The sequence below is a fragment of the Protopterus annectens genome, chromosome 2.part0 (genome assembly GCF_019279795.1).
Source record: "Protopterus annectens isolate FY-2018-M chromosome 2.part0, PAN1.0, whole genome shotgun sequence".
In the NCBI taxonomy this organism is placed as follows: Eukaryota; Metazoa; Chordata; order Ceratodontiformes; family Protopteridae; genus Protopterus; species Protopterus annectens.
The window spans coordinates 908779656-908796982 of record NC_056728.1 but is presented as its reverse complement, the minus strand read 5'-3'; the positions used below and the strand labels follow the sequence as shown (position 1 = coordinate 908796982).

Here is a 17327-nt window from a genome sequence, read left to right as displayed (position 1 = left end):
CTGGGAAGGAAATATATTTTGACTACACATGAGGCAGTTACATCTCAAGATTATAATAAGACACCTGTTTTGAATGTGGATATATTCCAAAAGTCCTTCATTATACAATTTAATATAGCAGCGAGTTATATTAAGAAATTAATCTATGATTTTTGGTATCTTATATCTAAACATACCCAGCTAACCAAAATTATAGGTTCTAAACCACATTTTATATTTAAAATGGGAACCAATATTAAGCAAATAGTCGAATATAAACACGTAGGAGTAAAAGACAACAGGTTGATCTCAGTACGGAGCCCGAGATGTGGTACCTGTAGACAGTGTAATTTTATGTCCGATGAGACTATTATAGATTTAAGCAACGGGCATAGAAGTACTGTTAACAGGAAGGCTGGAAATTGTAACACTAAGATGGTGATATACCTGAGCATTTGTCAGAAATGCGCTAGTTTTTATGTAGGAAAAACTGAAAGAAACCTTAGAAAAAGGATTTATGATCATATACACTGTATTAAGACCAAAGACAGTAATAACGCACTTTACAGACATATCGAAAGGGAAGGTGATGATCATCACTTTAAATTTATAATACTGGAAGTAATTAAAATCGACCCTAAGGGGGTGAAAAGTTTACTTAGTTATAAAGACGTATGGTGGCAAATATATTTAGATGCCACCAGACCCCCAGGCTTGAATGAATTTATTCCTATTAAACCTTTGTTAATGTTCTCTTTCAAATAATTTTCAAACCATTATTTGTACATGATTTTTAAGAAATTTATTAGTGGGACTATCTATACTCCATCTGCCATTTGTTAGTTAATCATACAGACTTTAATTTTAATTTACTAAGGGAGATTTTAGTAAATATTTTTATATTTAGAATCTAAGATTCTACTTAGGGAATATTTTACATTTTATAATTATCTTTTAAAAGATTTTTACATTTTTACATATTAATATTTTAAGTGGTTTACCATATAATCACAGTTGTCTTAAGTATCACATTCACTTTTTATTATAGCTAATATATCATTAAAATACGTATTGCATTTTTTAGTGATTTTGTATAAATTATGGTTCTGGCTTATGTCATGCATCCATTTGTTTGATACCAGCAACAAGTTATATTGTTTAGAAGTAACTATCACTTTAATTTTCTAGTTTTGAATTTTGGCGCCAGAAAAGGCTTAAAACACCTGTAATGAACCATGTCATTAGTTCTGAAGAAGCCCTGATATGCTGGGTGAAAGCGCTTAACCTCTATCCGTGTGATTTTTATTGTTATGTAAAATGCTGTTTTTAACCGCTGTTCTAATAAATTGGGAGTATATGTGTACATTTCATTGCCTTCAGTTTTATACATATACTGTTGGGGTGTGAGAGCACTTATCGGTGTACTCGTAGTGGTTTCACTTTTTTATTTTTTATTTTTTGTTGTTCACATCGGTGATTCAGTTGTATACTGCAACATGGAAGAGAAGGACTTCTAAGTTTATGGTAAGTACTATTCTTTCTGTTCATATTGTTTTATACTCATAACTTAAACATTTGCTTGAAGGCTCATATATTTTTAAAGTTGAGTACTACTTAGAAATGTCAGATTTTTTAGAAAATATTCAGGGATTCAGAAATGTAGAATGTCAGAAAAGTAAAATATATTGTGCTTTAGCAGTACTAACACAAATGTATTGTCTTTGCAGCTTGTCCATAGAGAGTATATTATAGAATACGGGGATATGTGCAAAGATTTTGCAGGATCAGTGCTGAATTTCATGCTACTGGGTTACCCAACCTCTTGAGGTGGATCAAGGGGTTTCTCAAATCAGCATTAATAAAATAATTGATATGACTGTAGAATACTGGTATGAACTGGTACTTACTGGAATTACTGTTAATTACACAAATTTGTGCTGATTAGGTGCCAGTCTGTCTATCTATGAGCCAAATCTTCTTGAAGATTTCAGAATAAAGTCTGCACACATGATAGTTTGGTTAAGAATGCTTTATTATGTACAGTGAAGATAGAAGTCAGCAATATCTGAATACTGTCTCCAGTAACAGTGCTGATGAACTGAAAGTGTGTAGAAATTCTGTAATACTCTAGAATGCTGGATAGTGCTGACATTCCTTTTCTCCTTAATAATATGAATTCTGGAAAGCTGGATGTTTGAACTGACTTCTGCACTCATACTCGAGTGTCTGTACTGCAAAGACTTTCTGCATATCTGTCCAAACTAACTTAACTGTGTCTGAAGTGTCTCTTAATAATCCCAAAACCTTGTAAATTTCTACATGCCTCTTTAGCCTTGGTTCCCAAGCCTTGTAAGAGCTGTTTCTTTTCAAAGTACTGCACATTTTGCTCTTATCATTACTCTTGAGTAAAGGTTATTTTTCACTGATTGAAAGTTCAGTCATTGAAACTTTATACAAATTGTGAAGGCCTACTTTAATATGGCTACATTTTTAGACTTATGCAAAGAGAATACTACATTTTTATACATTTAGATGATACCTGATCTTAAAACTGTTTTGTGTATGTCCCCAACTCTCTGTATTCTTTAAGAACAGAAATGTATTTAGTTATTGTTCTGTAAGAGGCTGACTAAACCACAGTTCTTTTTCTGGGGTAGTCAGAAAAAAATGCCTAGGTACCCCCTAAATGATTCTGAAAATAAAAGAACACTGTAACAAAACATAGCAAAATACTTACCAGCAGCTCCAAGTTACATCCAAGTAATAATATAAATTCCTTTTTTTTATTACTTGGTGTTGTTGTAAGACAAAAACAGCACAGACACCTGCAGTCACAAATTGTCTAAAGAGCAAGAATGGGTTGGAATCCAAATTTCATCTTAATATAAGATGCAGAAGAAATGCATATTATATTAACTGTACCAGTCATACAGAGCAGTAAGACTACTGCATCATATTTGTTGCAGAAGTTTCTGCAGGACCACAGATTCATGGGATTCAAGTTTACAGTTAGTGAAAGTGTATCAGACAACGTTGTGGCCCCCTGTTTAGCGGTGTAAGCAGATTAGCTGTAAAGCAAGTTGAGTATCATTTACAATCCTAACTAGTTAGTGTTTGACAGAACCTGAATGCATAGTTTGCCTTCAGCCCATAGTACTAGAGCTTCATCAAGTTGTATATTCTTCAATAGGAAAAGTTATCATTTAGTACAAAAGATCTTGTAAAGTTGTACATAGATCATGCATTGTGATTCCAGTAAAGCAAATTGGTCTGATTATGTCTGTCCTTGATAGTACCTGATAACCATAACTCCAGATCATCATTCTATGAGGTAATTAGGAAGGGAAGAAAAGAAGAAACAGGTGTGAATGAGCTCTGTAAAGTCAGTATATCTTTTATCCTGTAACCTAAATTTAACATAACAATTATTTACCAAAACCTACATTTACATGGCCTGTTTGAGTTGCTGTAATTGTCTCTACAGAAATTGTACAAGTAGAATAATTTGGCCCACCAGAAGAAAAAAGCAGAAAAAAATAAAATACGTTAGTTTTTTCTGACTTCCTCCTTTCTAATTCCCCACCTTCTTGTCTTCAGTTTTAATGTTGTATACAGTGGTTTATTTGGCATATGCCTGGCTAAAACTGCAGCTTGCTAATGTTACTGTATATCTATGTACTATGTAGAACTTCAATATGCTGACCAAATTCAGCAATTATTTTTTTTTGAGCACTAAAATGTTAAATACAAAAGGTTGCCTACACAAAAGTGCTGCAGCATCTGTACAGCTATGCATTTTTGCCTGCCACAGAAACAGATTGTCTCAGTTGTAATAACTTTAATAATATGCTAACAATATTATTTATACTGCTTTCATTTATAATGAGTCATTATTATTCTGTTCTTTAAAGCTTTCAAAGATCGCAGACAGCAAGAAGGCAGTCTTTCCAGTTAGAGGAGGATTTCAGGCACTTAAAGGCATAATCGATTCTGTGAGTTGTTTATTTATATACGAGACAGCATATTTTTATTGAGGTGTATATTTTGGAAATGTCTGAATGAAAGAATTATGACCAGCCAACCTGCTGTAGCATTTTTTTCTCACTTGGTATGTCAGTGCTTTTCATTACAGTTTTGGAGCAAACTCACTATGCTGTGACAAGACAACATATCCTAATTCTTTGTAGTAACTGTTTGCTAGCAGTAAGGAGTACAAGAGAAGCATGCAGTGCCCAGGATCTAATTTTCTTTTGTTTATTTACAGTGTTTTGTTTATTTACAATGTTACAATGTACTAGTTAAACAAGATCAGGACCTGTAGGGTCATTGAGGAATTCATTTCCATTCAATTTCATTTATATCTACTACCCAGCAATCTTGTAAACGTTTAAAACATACCAGGCTAGAGATAGTGTAACATATAGAGAAAACACATTCTACAGTCTCCCTGCTCTAGTAAAAAACTGTTCTTAGTACATTAACTCTTAATGTGCTTTGAATGTGTCAATATTGTCTTTCTTAAATGCAAGAAGCCACTACCTCAGTATTATAACATTTATACGTTAGCATTAAATCAGTCCTCTAGAGCCTGTATCTAATAGTAAATAAATTGGGAGCCTTAGCCTGTTCCTGTAGCCTTTGTCACAGATCATCAAACTATGTTATGAATGATTTCTTCATTCTTGCAAGTCTCCTCAAATGACTATTATTATAGAGACCTACGCAATCAGTATTTCATTAGTGAGACATATAGTTAATTTGGAAAAAATGAAGACTGTTGTACATTATAAAATGTTACTGCATTTCTGTTTCTATTGCTTGATTGCATGTTAATGGCATTATTCTAGATGACTGAAGGTAGTGACAGACTCCATGCCTAACCCTGTCTTATTTTTTCCCTCCTGAATTTGTAAGTGTTAGATACTTTTGGCAGCATTAATTCTTTTGTTTCTTCAAAATGGTTACAGCTTGCTCGTGACATTTGAAAGTATTAATAGCACTTTTGATATCAGGATTTTGTAGTAAAAGGGGTATATGCAGGATTTTTGGAACTGTTCAGTATTTGTCTGTTGTCCCATCCCCAGAAATCTGATTCATACACAGACTCCTGTGCTGCACCCTTCCCTTGTATAATGCCCCTTTATTTCTATGATATATATCCTTAGTACAGAAAAAATACACCTCATGTATATATATATATATATATATATATATATATATATATATATATATATATATATTAACTTTTATATTACAGTCATTTAATTGGATAGCCCTTCTTGTAAAAAGTACTTGGTAAGTATCTAAGTATATGATGCCGCTTGAAAGACCACAGCATTTTTTCACTAAGATAATCAAGCGCATGGCTTACTTGAGCTACCCAGTCCACCTTAAAATGATTTCTGTCTTTTCTGTTTCCTAAAGCGTCTTTAGAGGTGATCTCTGTCTAGCCTACAAAGCCTCAAAGAATCCAACTCCAAGTGACTTTCTGCATATCTGCAAAACTATTAATGCCCCCAACGCTCACTTAATAGATAATAACTTTTACTAAAACATAAATATGACTTGTTGACTGTGTGTGTGTGTGTGTGTGTGTGTGTGTGTGTGTGTGTGTGTGTGTGTGTGTGTGTGTGTGTGTGTATATATATATATATATATATATATATATATATGTATATATATATATATGTATATATATATGTATATATATATATATATATATATATATATATATATATATATATATAAAATATTATTATTATTATTATTATTATGGCTTAGCATAATGATTAAGGGGTTTGACTCACAGAGACAAGGTACAGTGTTTGATTCTTATCTCTGGGAAGGAAATCTGTTAGGCTTAAAATGGCCTGTTAAGAAAGCTAGCCTAGTAAATAGCTATGAACTTATGAAACCATGAATCTAAGGTCAAATGAAAATTTGCCCCTCCTATGCAACAGGCTTCCCATCCATGTAAACTGGGTTTGTCTGTTGCCCAGATTAAGCACAGCCTAGTCAAGTGGATGGGGAATAGGACATTTACACTGGTCCTGGCACCCAAGTCCCTTATGGACAGAGATAGCTTATAAATGTTTGGACCTCCGTGTCCTATTTGGATGCAGGATATTATTATTCTTTTGGGAAAACTTGGCTAGGATTAGAAAGGCTCCTTAGGTCATTAGCTTAGTAACAGTCTATGAATCTATATGTATGTGTGTGTGTTTGTTTTTATCCCACAGAATTAACCTTTTATTTACTTTGTATGTAAAGCAAGGTAGCTTCTCGACCCTAATTAACTATAGCTTGGATGAATGCATTAGCAATTGTAAATATACTCTAGGTCTTGGTACCTGAAGTCCTCAATGAACTGGATCAAAACTAGGTATAAATTAGTCATGTCAATCACTGCCTAGACTTTGAGGTGTTGTGGCTAGGCTACTAATGGTCCTCTGGATCAGTAGTCTTGTGTTGACCTGTGAACCTACAGACTGGAATAATAAATTGGCAAAATAGATCAAAAGAAAAACATTTCAAATTCTGGCCAAAATAATATAAATTTTGAAAATATGTAATAATGTTGCTACATCAAATGGATGAATGAAATAGTTTATATTTATTTAGAATATGTGTTATATTTATAGAGGACGAGTGCACATTGTAAATCATTATTTAAATAGTAAAATGATTTTTTTGTAAAAATGGCTGCATTATAATCTTATATAAGAATTCCCATGAATTCTATCATGAAAGTACTTCCAAATATGTATGTTGCATGCTTTTTTTTGATGTTGCAATCACAAAGTCTGCCTATAACATAGACCATATCTCTAGGCCCCAGTAACCTCCAATGATCCTATGTGCAAGACATTTAATGAGAGCAATGCATTTTCTTTGTAGGTTTTAGTGATAAACCTGTGCAACCACAATGTAAAAAGTAAAAGAAACATCATTGCTGTAACAACTACTGATGTATAACAGTAACATAAAATGTCCTTCTATTCCTGTGCTGCAGTATTCGTATTGCACAGAATTTATTAAATAGTAAAGCAAAGCTCAAACAAATTTGTATTAACGCCATAATGCAAGACTAGTTACAACTGTGAATTTTCAATACACCTAACAGGTAGTCCTCCTCAGATTCAGCCTGGAACAAAGCATCTTGATATGATTTGCTTGAGAACATAAATCCAGTATAACTCTATTACCTGAGTAAAGGCACTTGGGTGAAAAAATGCAGTAAAATGTGGCTGCCTTATTTTGATATCATAGGTACAGACATTGTTAATAGTTAGTTGATAGAACTGCTCTCCTAACATGAAGTTGGCAGTTTTATATTTCTGAAACAGAGAACAGGTTCTTAAAACATTTTACATTTTTGGATTCCTAAAGTTATTGCATAAAATGTTTTGCATAACAAGTCCTTAGAGAAAACATTCTAGCTCTGAAGATATCCTACAGCAAAGTAATAAAAGCAAGAACTTACATAAAACATTTTAAATGTCAGGATGTTTTCTGACAGGCTAGTAAAATTAGAAGTTCATTCAGTAATGCATACAGAAATAATCCCTATGATTAAGAAAGTCTTGACACTAGTTTGAAGCCATAACATGTCTGCTTTCTACGGTCTACCCCATAGTATGCCTTTGATTGTTAGACCACTGCTGTGGAGGTATTCCAGTAGTGAGAGCTGCTTCGTGGAAGGCAGTCCAAGGGGAAGACCTATTTGCTAATGCAACAATTTGGGGAAGTAGACAATACTAATTAGCTGTCTTGTTTTCCCCAGTAATTCAAGCAGATTACAATTTATGTTGTCACACAATTCAGAGAAACACTCAGCTATGCAAATTACCATTTTGGAGGAAAAAGTAAATGCTCTCAAAAGATGGCGGTTACCCATTCACTTCTATGGAAGTAGTCACAGTGCAGGTAGGTTTAGTGAAAATGTGGAGTTTACAGGTTCATACTAGGCTAATTATTCTTGTGGGCCATTTTAAGTCTAGCCAATTACCCCATGTGAGAATCAAACCCTGCACCTTGTGTCTGTAAAGTAAACACATTAACCATTCTGCCATCCTCAATCCCAGCAGCTTTTTTATTTACATTCTGCAATGTTTACCTTGAGCAGTGTGTATCTCTGAGCATGCTTGAGACTTGTCGGTCTACATTTGGGTGAATGTTTCCTACAGGATGTTTCAGCCGTTTAATCACAGTCCTTTTTTTCCTGATCTACTCACAACTCCTTTTATGTTGAGCCATTCATTACTTTTGCTAGTGGCATGTCATTTTCAAAGAAAGGTACCTTCTAAATGTTTTACGACCTACCTTCACATGATTTCCACTGCCTACAGAAAACAGTAGTGAACAGAGTTATACAGTCTTTTCTAAGCTGTTAATTAACTTACTCTGTGACTTTTGTTTGTTCCATACTACAGCATTTCAATAAGTTTATTACCTGCTGCTACTTGGGTCTGATTCAACTTGCAAACATTAGTTGCTGGACTTTTCTATTCTTAGCTTTTCAAATGTAATGTCACATGCTATTTGATGCACATTTTGCAAAACTCACCACATCCATTTTTTAGTATAGGCATTGCTTCTTGCTACAATACTGGATTAGTTCACTGTAATTTTATTTTGATCTATGGATTTTGACAGTCTGTGCTGTTTTTCTCATTCAAGTAGAATATCAAATCTTATATAATTTCTCTGATAATGCCTTTGTTCAAACATTCTGGTTTAAAAAATAATCAAAACTACGACAATGAGCAAAAACGGACTTCGTTCAAGCAAATCTTCAGTCTTTATTACACCAATAATCCACCAGATTGAGCGCTTTCATCTGCCCTAAGCAGATTTCATCAGAATACTTCATAATCAGTGCCACACATTTTTATACTATTCTTAAATTACATAATTATTCAATAATAACTAATTGAATCAATATTTCAATAAACCCATAAATAAAATAAAATAAAATAAAACAATTAGTTTCAATGACTTAAGCCAATTTTAACCCTTTTGTACATTGCTATTTCTTTTTTCAAAGAATTATGTTAAAGTGCTGCTGTGCATGTTAATGAATTAACATGTTTAAATAAAATAACTAGTGTAAACATTTATATACCTTTTGCAATACATTTAAAAAAAAAAAAAAAAAAAAAAAAAATAAAAATAATGATAAAGAAAAACATAAACATAGTCAAATTTCAGTTAAAATAACCCACCCCAAAGGTGTTCCTTATGTATGTTTACACTAGTTATTTTATTTAAACATGTTAATTCATTAACATGCACAGCAGCACTTTAACATAATTCTTTGAAAAAAGAAATAGCAATGTACAAAAGGGTTAAAATTGGCTTAAGTCATTGAAACTAATTGTTTTATTTTATTTATGGGTTTATTGAAATATTGATTCAATTAGTTATTATTGAATAATTATGTAATTTAAGAATAGTATAAAAATGTGTGGCACTGATTATGAAGTATTCTAATGAAATCTGCTTAGGGCAGATGAAAGCGCTCAATCTGGTGGATTATTGGTGTAATAAAGACTGAAGATTTGCTTGAACGAAGTCCGTTTTTGTTCAAACATTGTTTTATACATATATTTACTACTGTTCCTTTCACTTGATCTATTCCTCCTTTTGTCTGTCTGCATTTCTAAATATAGGTGCATCATATTGTTTCACTAAGTGATAGTCATAAGAGCTGCAATCTGATTTTTTGTACAGTGGTAGGTTATAAAGCAAAATGACAGACCTGACGCTTTACTTATGTTGTACCAGAAATCTCTCAACACATCACAGTAAAATAATGAATGCTAAATGTAATGCTTTGTTCATTTCTCAAACTTTGCATTGCTTGGCTGCAGTCCATTTCTGATGCTCCATAGTGCAGCGTTATCCACATTCTGTTATGTTCGGTTATCCATCACTGCCATTTTATTATATCTGCATCAAAAATCACTGCTCTGTGATACTCTTTCTTTCTCATATCTAGTTTGGTAATAATTTGAGTTTCAGACAAGAGCTCTGTATGCTGTGTTCCTGCATGGATACTAATTTTGAGTGCACTATGTGTGTTTTCAGCTATGATAACATGGATTTCTCTTTTGGGAGTATATGTATATATATATATATATATATATATATATATATATATATATATATATATATGCCCTTTTATTCCAATGTTCCAGTATTCTACTAGTGGGTTTACCCTACTTCCGATCAGCTTGTCCAGCCAAGTTTCCAAAGCTTTTTCAGTCCCTCATGCTACATCTACATCTGACGTGGAAGCAGGTACGTGGGCTATAAAGGTGACATCTGCACGCACCAGTCCTCAGAACTTTTCAGCTGCCAGTTGTATGCCCGGTATTCCTGCTACTCGGATGCCAGATCTGTTTCGCATCAAAGATAAGTAGTTGGGGCTTTTTCTTCAGTCCTTTTGTAGTACTGTAGTTTGTTCATGTCCATTAAGAGTAAGTGCAACTGTGGTTGTCAGATTCCCCATAAAGACCACCCATGACCAGTGTCTCTTTTGCCTGGGTAGGGATCACGATGACAAAAACTGCACCAACTGTAAATCATTTGTCCCCAAGTCCCTTCGCTGCTGCTTACAAGCTCTCAACTTATACCTTGAGAACCAGTGCCTAAGACAGATTTCTTTCAGTATGGAAGCTGCCTCCAAATCCCCATCCAAACCACCAAGGAAGAGGGCCAAGTCCATGTGGCCTACTACTTCCACTAAGCCTCCGTCTGCTGCTCCTCAACCTGTAGCTGCCGTTAGCTTGGTTGAGGACTTGGCTTCTACCACTACAGATACAACAGGTACCTTACAGAAGGCCGCACAATCTAGAGCAGATGACAGGTCCAGGGAGGATGTACCAGTGCCTGCTCCAGACACTGGGGGGTGACCAGTACCTTCGATGGCACCTCGGACCCAGACTCCCCTTTTTCAATGATTTCTTCCAGGCCTACTGCCAGCCTGATGCTGGCTAGGCCTTCTAAGAAAAAACAAAAGACCAGACATATTTCTCTGGCACTAGAGGCCTTGCTTGATTGGCAGGCCCACAGCCAGCGTCTCTACAATGCTTTCTTGGCCCTCAGGCCTTCCTCAGAGTTCACCCCTGCTGCTCTACCTCTTCTCAGCCCTAGGCCATCCTTACTTGAAAAGACTGTGAGCCAACCTGCAGAGGAGGAACTGTCTGACTCCTTGGAGGACTTCCTGTCCTACTCTTCCAGATTTCATCCCCCCTGGGGTATGGATCCCCTGAATAAGCCTCTACTGAGCCTGATTCCCCAGTGGAAGACCTAACCTTTGGGGACACTGTTAACCTGATGAGAGAACACTTTAAGTGGGAATGCTCAGACATGTCTGAAGCACAAAAAAGATTTTATCATCTGATTCAGATGAAATCACCTAATCCGTCACCTATCCCACCTGTCCAGCCTGCTTTCCTGGATGCATTTGCTGTGGCATTCATTAATCCAGATTCCCAACCACCCACTCCTTGAAGGGCAGACAGATTATACAGGGTCCCTGACTCAGATAAATTCTTATTTAAGTGCCCCCCAGCAGACTCAGACACTATATCCATTTCCACGGACAGGGTATCCAAACTCCTCTTTACTACCACTGTCCTGCCTGGAAATAAGGACAGCAAAGCCATGGAGAGGTGGGGAAAAAGATTTACACTTCTGCTACCCTAGCTTTTATGGCAACAAATTGCCAGTCTCACAAATGGCCAAGTACTCTCTCACTCTCCTGGACAAAGACTCCAAAGAGCTTAATGACGTTCCTGACTGTGCTGCTAAAGCATCTTTGTCTTCCTTGCTCGGGCTTATCTCACAAATGAACAAGCACTTCCTTAGGTGCTGATACGATGCAGCTGAGGCCTCAGCTAGGTCAGCTGCATCAGCATCCATGCTAAGAAGATATTCCTGGCTATGTCTGCAGCTCCTCTCTGATGACTTTAGAGCCAAACTCCTGGATGCTCCCTTGGACCACTCGACCCTCTTTGGTACAAGGGTGGCTGATCTTTTCAAGTCTTTCCAGCAGAAAGGGAAAGATCTTCAAGATGTCAAGCATCTCCTTGTCTCTCCAATCCCAAATTTCCAGAGGAACTACCCAACTAAGACACAATGTATAAGAAAGACATCAAGGCCTTGAGCCCCCCTAGGTCTAGAATGCCTCCCAGGAGACAAACTGCTCAGGCAAGGATTCCTCAGGCCACTGGCCAGAGGCCTTCCTTTCCAGACAGGGCAGGCAGTGTCTGACTGCCTGCCACATTTCCTGCCCCCACCTCCTCCAACCACCCCTTTGTGCACCCTTCTCTCTCACTGTCTCCCTGCATGGTCCCTGGTAATGTCAGACAAATGGGTTTTGTCTATCCTGCGGGGCAGCTACTTTATGACTTGGATCACTCCACCTCCAAGACTGCCTATTCCACCACCTCCCTCATCTCAATGCTCCCTCCTACACCAGGTCTTAAACAACCTGCTGCTTCAAGGTACCATAGAATCAGTCCCCACCCCTGCTCGAGGGAAAGGTTTCTACTCAAGAATTTTTCTCATGCCCAGAAAGGAAGGACCATGGATACCCATCCTAGACCTCTCCCTTCTCAAACTAAAAAAAACAGCATGGTGTTCCTGCAGGCAGAAAAAAAAACAAAGTGCACAAAAGGTAAAAAACAGGTTTAATGCTAAGTGCTTTCACTGTTAACAACAGCTTCATCAGAGACCTCTCCCACCTCAACCTCTTCTTAAAGGTACCATCCTTCAGGATGCTCACCCATCTATCCCCTCATTCTCCCTCACCCTTTCATGGTAACCTTAGACATAAAGGAGGCCTATCTTCACATTCCCATAAAGCCTACCTCCAGGAAATATCTCAGATTCATAGCAGGCTCTTCTCACTTTCAGTTCTGTACCTTGCCTTTTGGGCTCTCCACTGCCCCAAGGGTATTTACAAAGTGCCTTGCCCCAGTTATTGCCTACTTCAGTACAAGGGGAATACAAATATTCCCATACCTACATGACCTATTCATTCAGGCAGCAGACAGACAGACTCTCCTGGGTCACACCAAGGGCCTCCTGCACCTGCTGTAGTCTCTAGGGTTCCTGACAAATTTCCCAAAGTCCCAACTCAATCCTACACAGGACATTATATTCCTGGGATGCAGAATCAGGACAGACATCAGGATGGCCTCCCTCCTGGAGGAAAAAGTGGTCTCTCTCACCCATCACTTTCAGTCTGCCCTCCATTCATCAGTTCTGACTGCGAGGGAATTCTTAAGACTTCTGGGGTACATGTCAGCTACTATCCCCATGCTACCCCTAGTGAGGTTACACATGAGGAAACTTCAATGGCCCCTATGCTCGGTGTGGACCCAACACTCACATCCTCTAGAGTTCAGGGTCCCACTCCTACCCTGCTTTCACCAAGAATTTAAATGGTGGCTTTCCCAAGTTGCCCAGAATTTTGCCCCCCCCCCCCTTCCCAGACAATGCACACAGTCAAGGGAGCTCTACCATTTGGAATCTAATTCTCCATAGTTCAAGCAAAAAGTAAAGTTCTGTTCCTAACAAAGCTTGCTGATGGCTAGAAACTGGGAGTGGTCATAGAATCTGCAAATTATATCAACATCCTGCAAGAGGCTCTTAGACAAACAAGTGTTTGATGCCAAAGTCATGGGCTAAAACTCAATAAAAAAGAATGTATTATCATCCCTTTTTGGTAATAACGATGTACCTGCTTACTACCACATCAGCAGCAACACCCTCAAGGTTGACAGACCGGGCCAAAAAGCTTCACAGAAATCCAATTTTTCAGCAGCCTGTCTCCACATTGGTAAGAAGGGCATTCTGTATTGCTCATCTCATACCTAAAGTCATTGCCCAGGGAAAAAAGAAGTTATAACCTCCCTGTACTCTTCCCCTCATCAGGTCAATGCTTGTGTACAGCTCCCCTTTTGGTAGGTACCTTTCCAAGCACATGCAGCAATTGCTGAGATCAGAATGGTTCTCACTAGGAAAATTCAAGGTCTTCAGCATGTATCCTATGCGGATGATCTGAAATCACTCACGCTTTACTCTGTTTTATACAGACTACTCAGAGCTGATCTTTGCCTTGTATATAAGGCAACCTCTGACCCAATCTTATTGTAAATGCTGCATATCCGCAACCCAAATGGTACACAGGTTACTCTGTGTAAAGGCAGTAAACTACTATGTGACATTTAGAGAGCCATGCTGGAGGAACAAATTAGTCTACCAGAGGTTACCACACCTTTGGAAAAGATTCTCACTACATGTCAAGCAGACCACCTTATCACCCCTCTTCAAACTCAATCAAGTGATTGGATGGGTAACTGCAAATTCACATGGGGGTTCCACCTGTGTCTCTTTTGGACACTGACATTAGGTCCTGATCTGCCAAATAAGAGTTGAACAGGGCTAGTCTTCTAAGAGCACTAGGGCCATTAGCCTACTGACTTCCCCTTGTATGTTAGCTCGAGCATACAATAATACCCAACATAAATGATGTAAATAAATACTTAACCATATACATATATTTTATTTATTTATTATTTATTTATTTTATTTTACATTTGTTGACCAGGTAAGTCCAACTGAGCTGTGAGGCCCATTTTCAGCAGAGACTCGGGGAGAAAAGCTGCACAGTAGAATACAACTTGCTTAAAAAGAGAAAAACTGACACAAATAAGCAATACATTTATATACAGCATATACATACAGTAGTGAGTGTAGTTTTACATAATACTTTGGAAAGAGGTTGAGTGATGAGTAGATATAATACCAAAGGAAGGACAACAATACACTGAGGCTAATTTGCACTGAAATAATACAGAGTCTGTTATGATTTGAGCAAGTAGTAGATTGAATTGAGGAGAAAAGTAAAGAAATGACAGTATTTGAGGGGAAGGGTGGGGTGATTAAAAGTGAAGATAGGCTTAAAAGTTTTGATTAATAGCTGAAGGAAGAAAGATTTAGGAGATTATGTGAGAAAAGGGGTAAGTTAGAGGGGAGGAGGTAAAAATGTCTTAGAGGCATGGGGAAAGTAGTTTAAGGAGGATGAAAGCAGTGGCAGGACCATTGTGTTTTTAGGAATTCTCTGGTGGCTGTTTTGAATTGTTTAAGGTGTTTGAGGCATCTAATTTCTAAGGGAAGTTTGTTCCAATTTATGGCGGGATTGTAGCTGTAAAGGTTGTGACCAATTTTGGACTTGGGTTTATATATTTGTTGCAAGTTTTGGTCCGAGCTGCAGAGAGACCTAGTTGGGGAGTATTTAGTGGTAATAGGAGTTAGGCTAGGACATTAAGATTGCAAGCAAAGAATTGAATGAATTATCTGTGGTTGAGAGAGGAGGAACTTGTGGGGTAGTTCTAGCCAGTCTAAATGTGTAGGAGAAAGACAGTGGTAGGACCTATAAGTATGTTGTGCAGTGAATCTAGCCACTTTGTTGTAGGTTTATTCAAGTTTAGAGATAAGTGTGGAGTTCGGATTAGTAAAAATGTGACAACTATACATTAGGCTAGGAAGAAGGTAAGCATGAGGCAGGCTTATTTTTGCATTGCTAGTTAAGGACTTTTTGTTGCGATAAAGGAAACCAAGTTTTTGATGAGACTTTTTTATACAGTTATACAGATGTAGATCAAACTTATGTTTGTCATCAATTATTACATCTAGAAGTTTAGTGCTAGTTTCAACAGTGATAGATGTGTTATTGAGGGATAGTATAGTAAAAGCTGATTTGAGATTAGTGAGGTTTTTGTGGAGAAAGAGCAAGAGTTTAGTTTTCTTTGGGTTGAGAATTAGTAGGTTATCACAGAGCCAGGATTCTATGAAATTAAAGGATGCTTGTGTAGCAGTATGGAGGTCAGAGGGGGTGTCTGAGATGATGATGACTGTAGAGCCATCTGCATATTGTATAAGGGATTACTGGGAACAAGAGGTAATGTAGAAAATTTGTGAAGATATTAAAGAGTAGTGGGCCAAGGATGGATCCTTGAGGAACTCCCATTTTTCCAGGGGAGGGGAGGGGAGGGAATAAAGCTGAGAGCCATTTGACAGATTGCAGATGATCAGAGAGGTAGCTAGAGAACCAAGTAAAAGTAGAAGAAGAGAAATTATGATTTGATAGTTTGGCCAGAAGAAGAGGATGGAAAACTGTATCAAATGCCTTTGAGAGGTCCAGGAATAGGCAAGAGACCAGTTTATTGATATCACAAGCCTGAGAGATTGAATTTATGAAGGAAATTAGTGCAGTAGTGGTACTGTGTTTAGGGCGAAAGCCATGCTGCGTAGATGTAAGTAGGTTTTCCTGAAGGAGGTATTGCATGACTTGTTTATGTATACATTTTTCGAGTATTTTTGAAAGAGGGGACAGGATTGCAGTTGGTCTGAAATTAGTGATGTCAGTGGAGTTACCTCCTTTATGAACAGGTAAGGTGTAGAATCTTTTCAATAAGGAGGGGACATATAATATATAAGATATATGCATGTATATATGTATATATATGTATAGTGATGTATATATATATATATATATATATATATATATATATATATATATATATGTATGTATGAATACACACACACGCACACACACACACACACACACACACACACACACACACATATATATATATATATATATATATATATATATATATATATATGTCTGTATCTGTGTGTGTGGGCGTGTCTATTTGAGTGTTTGATTGCATGTCATAACTATTAAATATAGTTGTTCACTTTCTGTAAAATTCTATCTCATATGCATTTGAAATCTGTGTACTCTCGTGTGATCAACCCCTTACTTAAAGGGAGAGTGTCAAGATTCCCTGCAGATCTCATTGTTTTGATTAAGCTGGTAGGTCAGGTGATCCTATTGTTTACATTCAGACAGCTTTTAGTGTGATGGCTCAGGTTTCAGTACCTTGGGGGAAGGGTAACTTAACTCTTCAGGAAATCCTAACAGTTTCCTCTGTGTGCTCATTTTATTTACAGCCCCATGCTGATAGTAAAACCATATCACTACACTTAGAAATGTAGGGAAGAAGTGCTTATATGAGCTACTGTTTTTTTTTTTTTTTTTTTGCATCTTTCACTTTGGAGGCAGACACATAAATGTGATTTTTTTTTTTAAATATTTTCTGCAGCACACTTGTTTGGAAGTACATCTAATGGAAAAAGATGTAATGGATTTTACTGCTCATTGATGTGTTTTTACATAATGTCCTACTGCTGTTTGTTATATGAGAAAAGAGCACCGCAACTATGTCCCTAGATGAGCATTACAGGATGCATTACTGTTGTTGGAA

The 17327-nt window shown here is 37.0% G+C and overlaps 1 protein-coding gene across 1 annotated transcript in view; it reads left to right on the top strand.

The window, feature by feature from the left end:
* Nucleotides 1-3894: 3894 nt before the first annotated feature.
* The window catches only part of LOC122793290 (anthrax toxin receptor 2-like), a 3151219-nt gene continuing 3137786 nt past the window's right edge, over nucleotides 3895-17327 (top strand). Inside the window, exon 1 of the mRNA XM_044061158.1 lies at nucleotides 3895-3971. The gene's annotated coding sequence lies outside the window, so the exon portion shown is untranslated. The remainder of the gene's footprint in view (nucleotides 3972-17327) is intronic.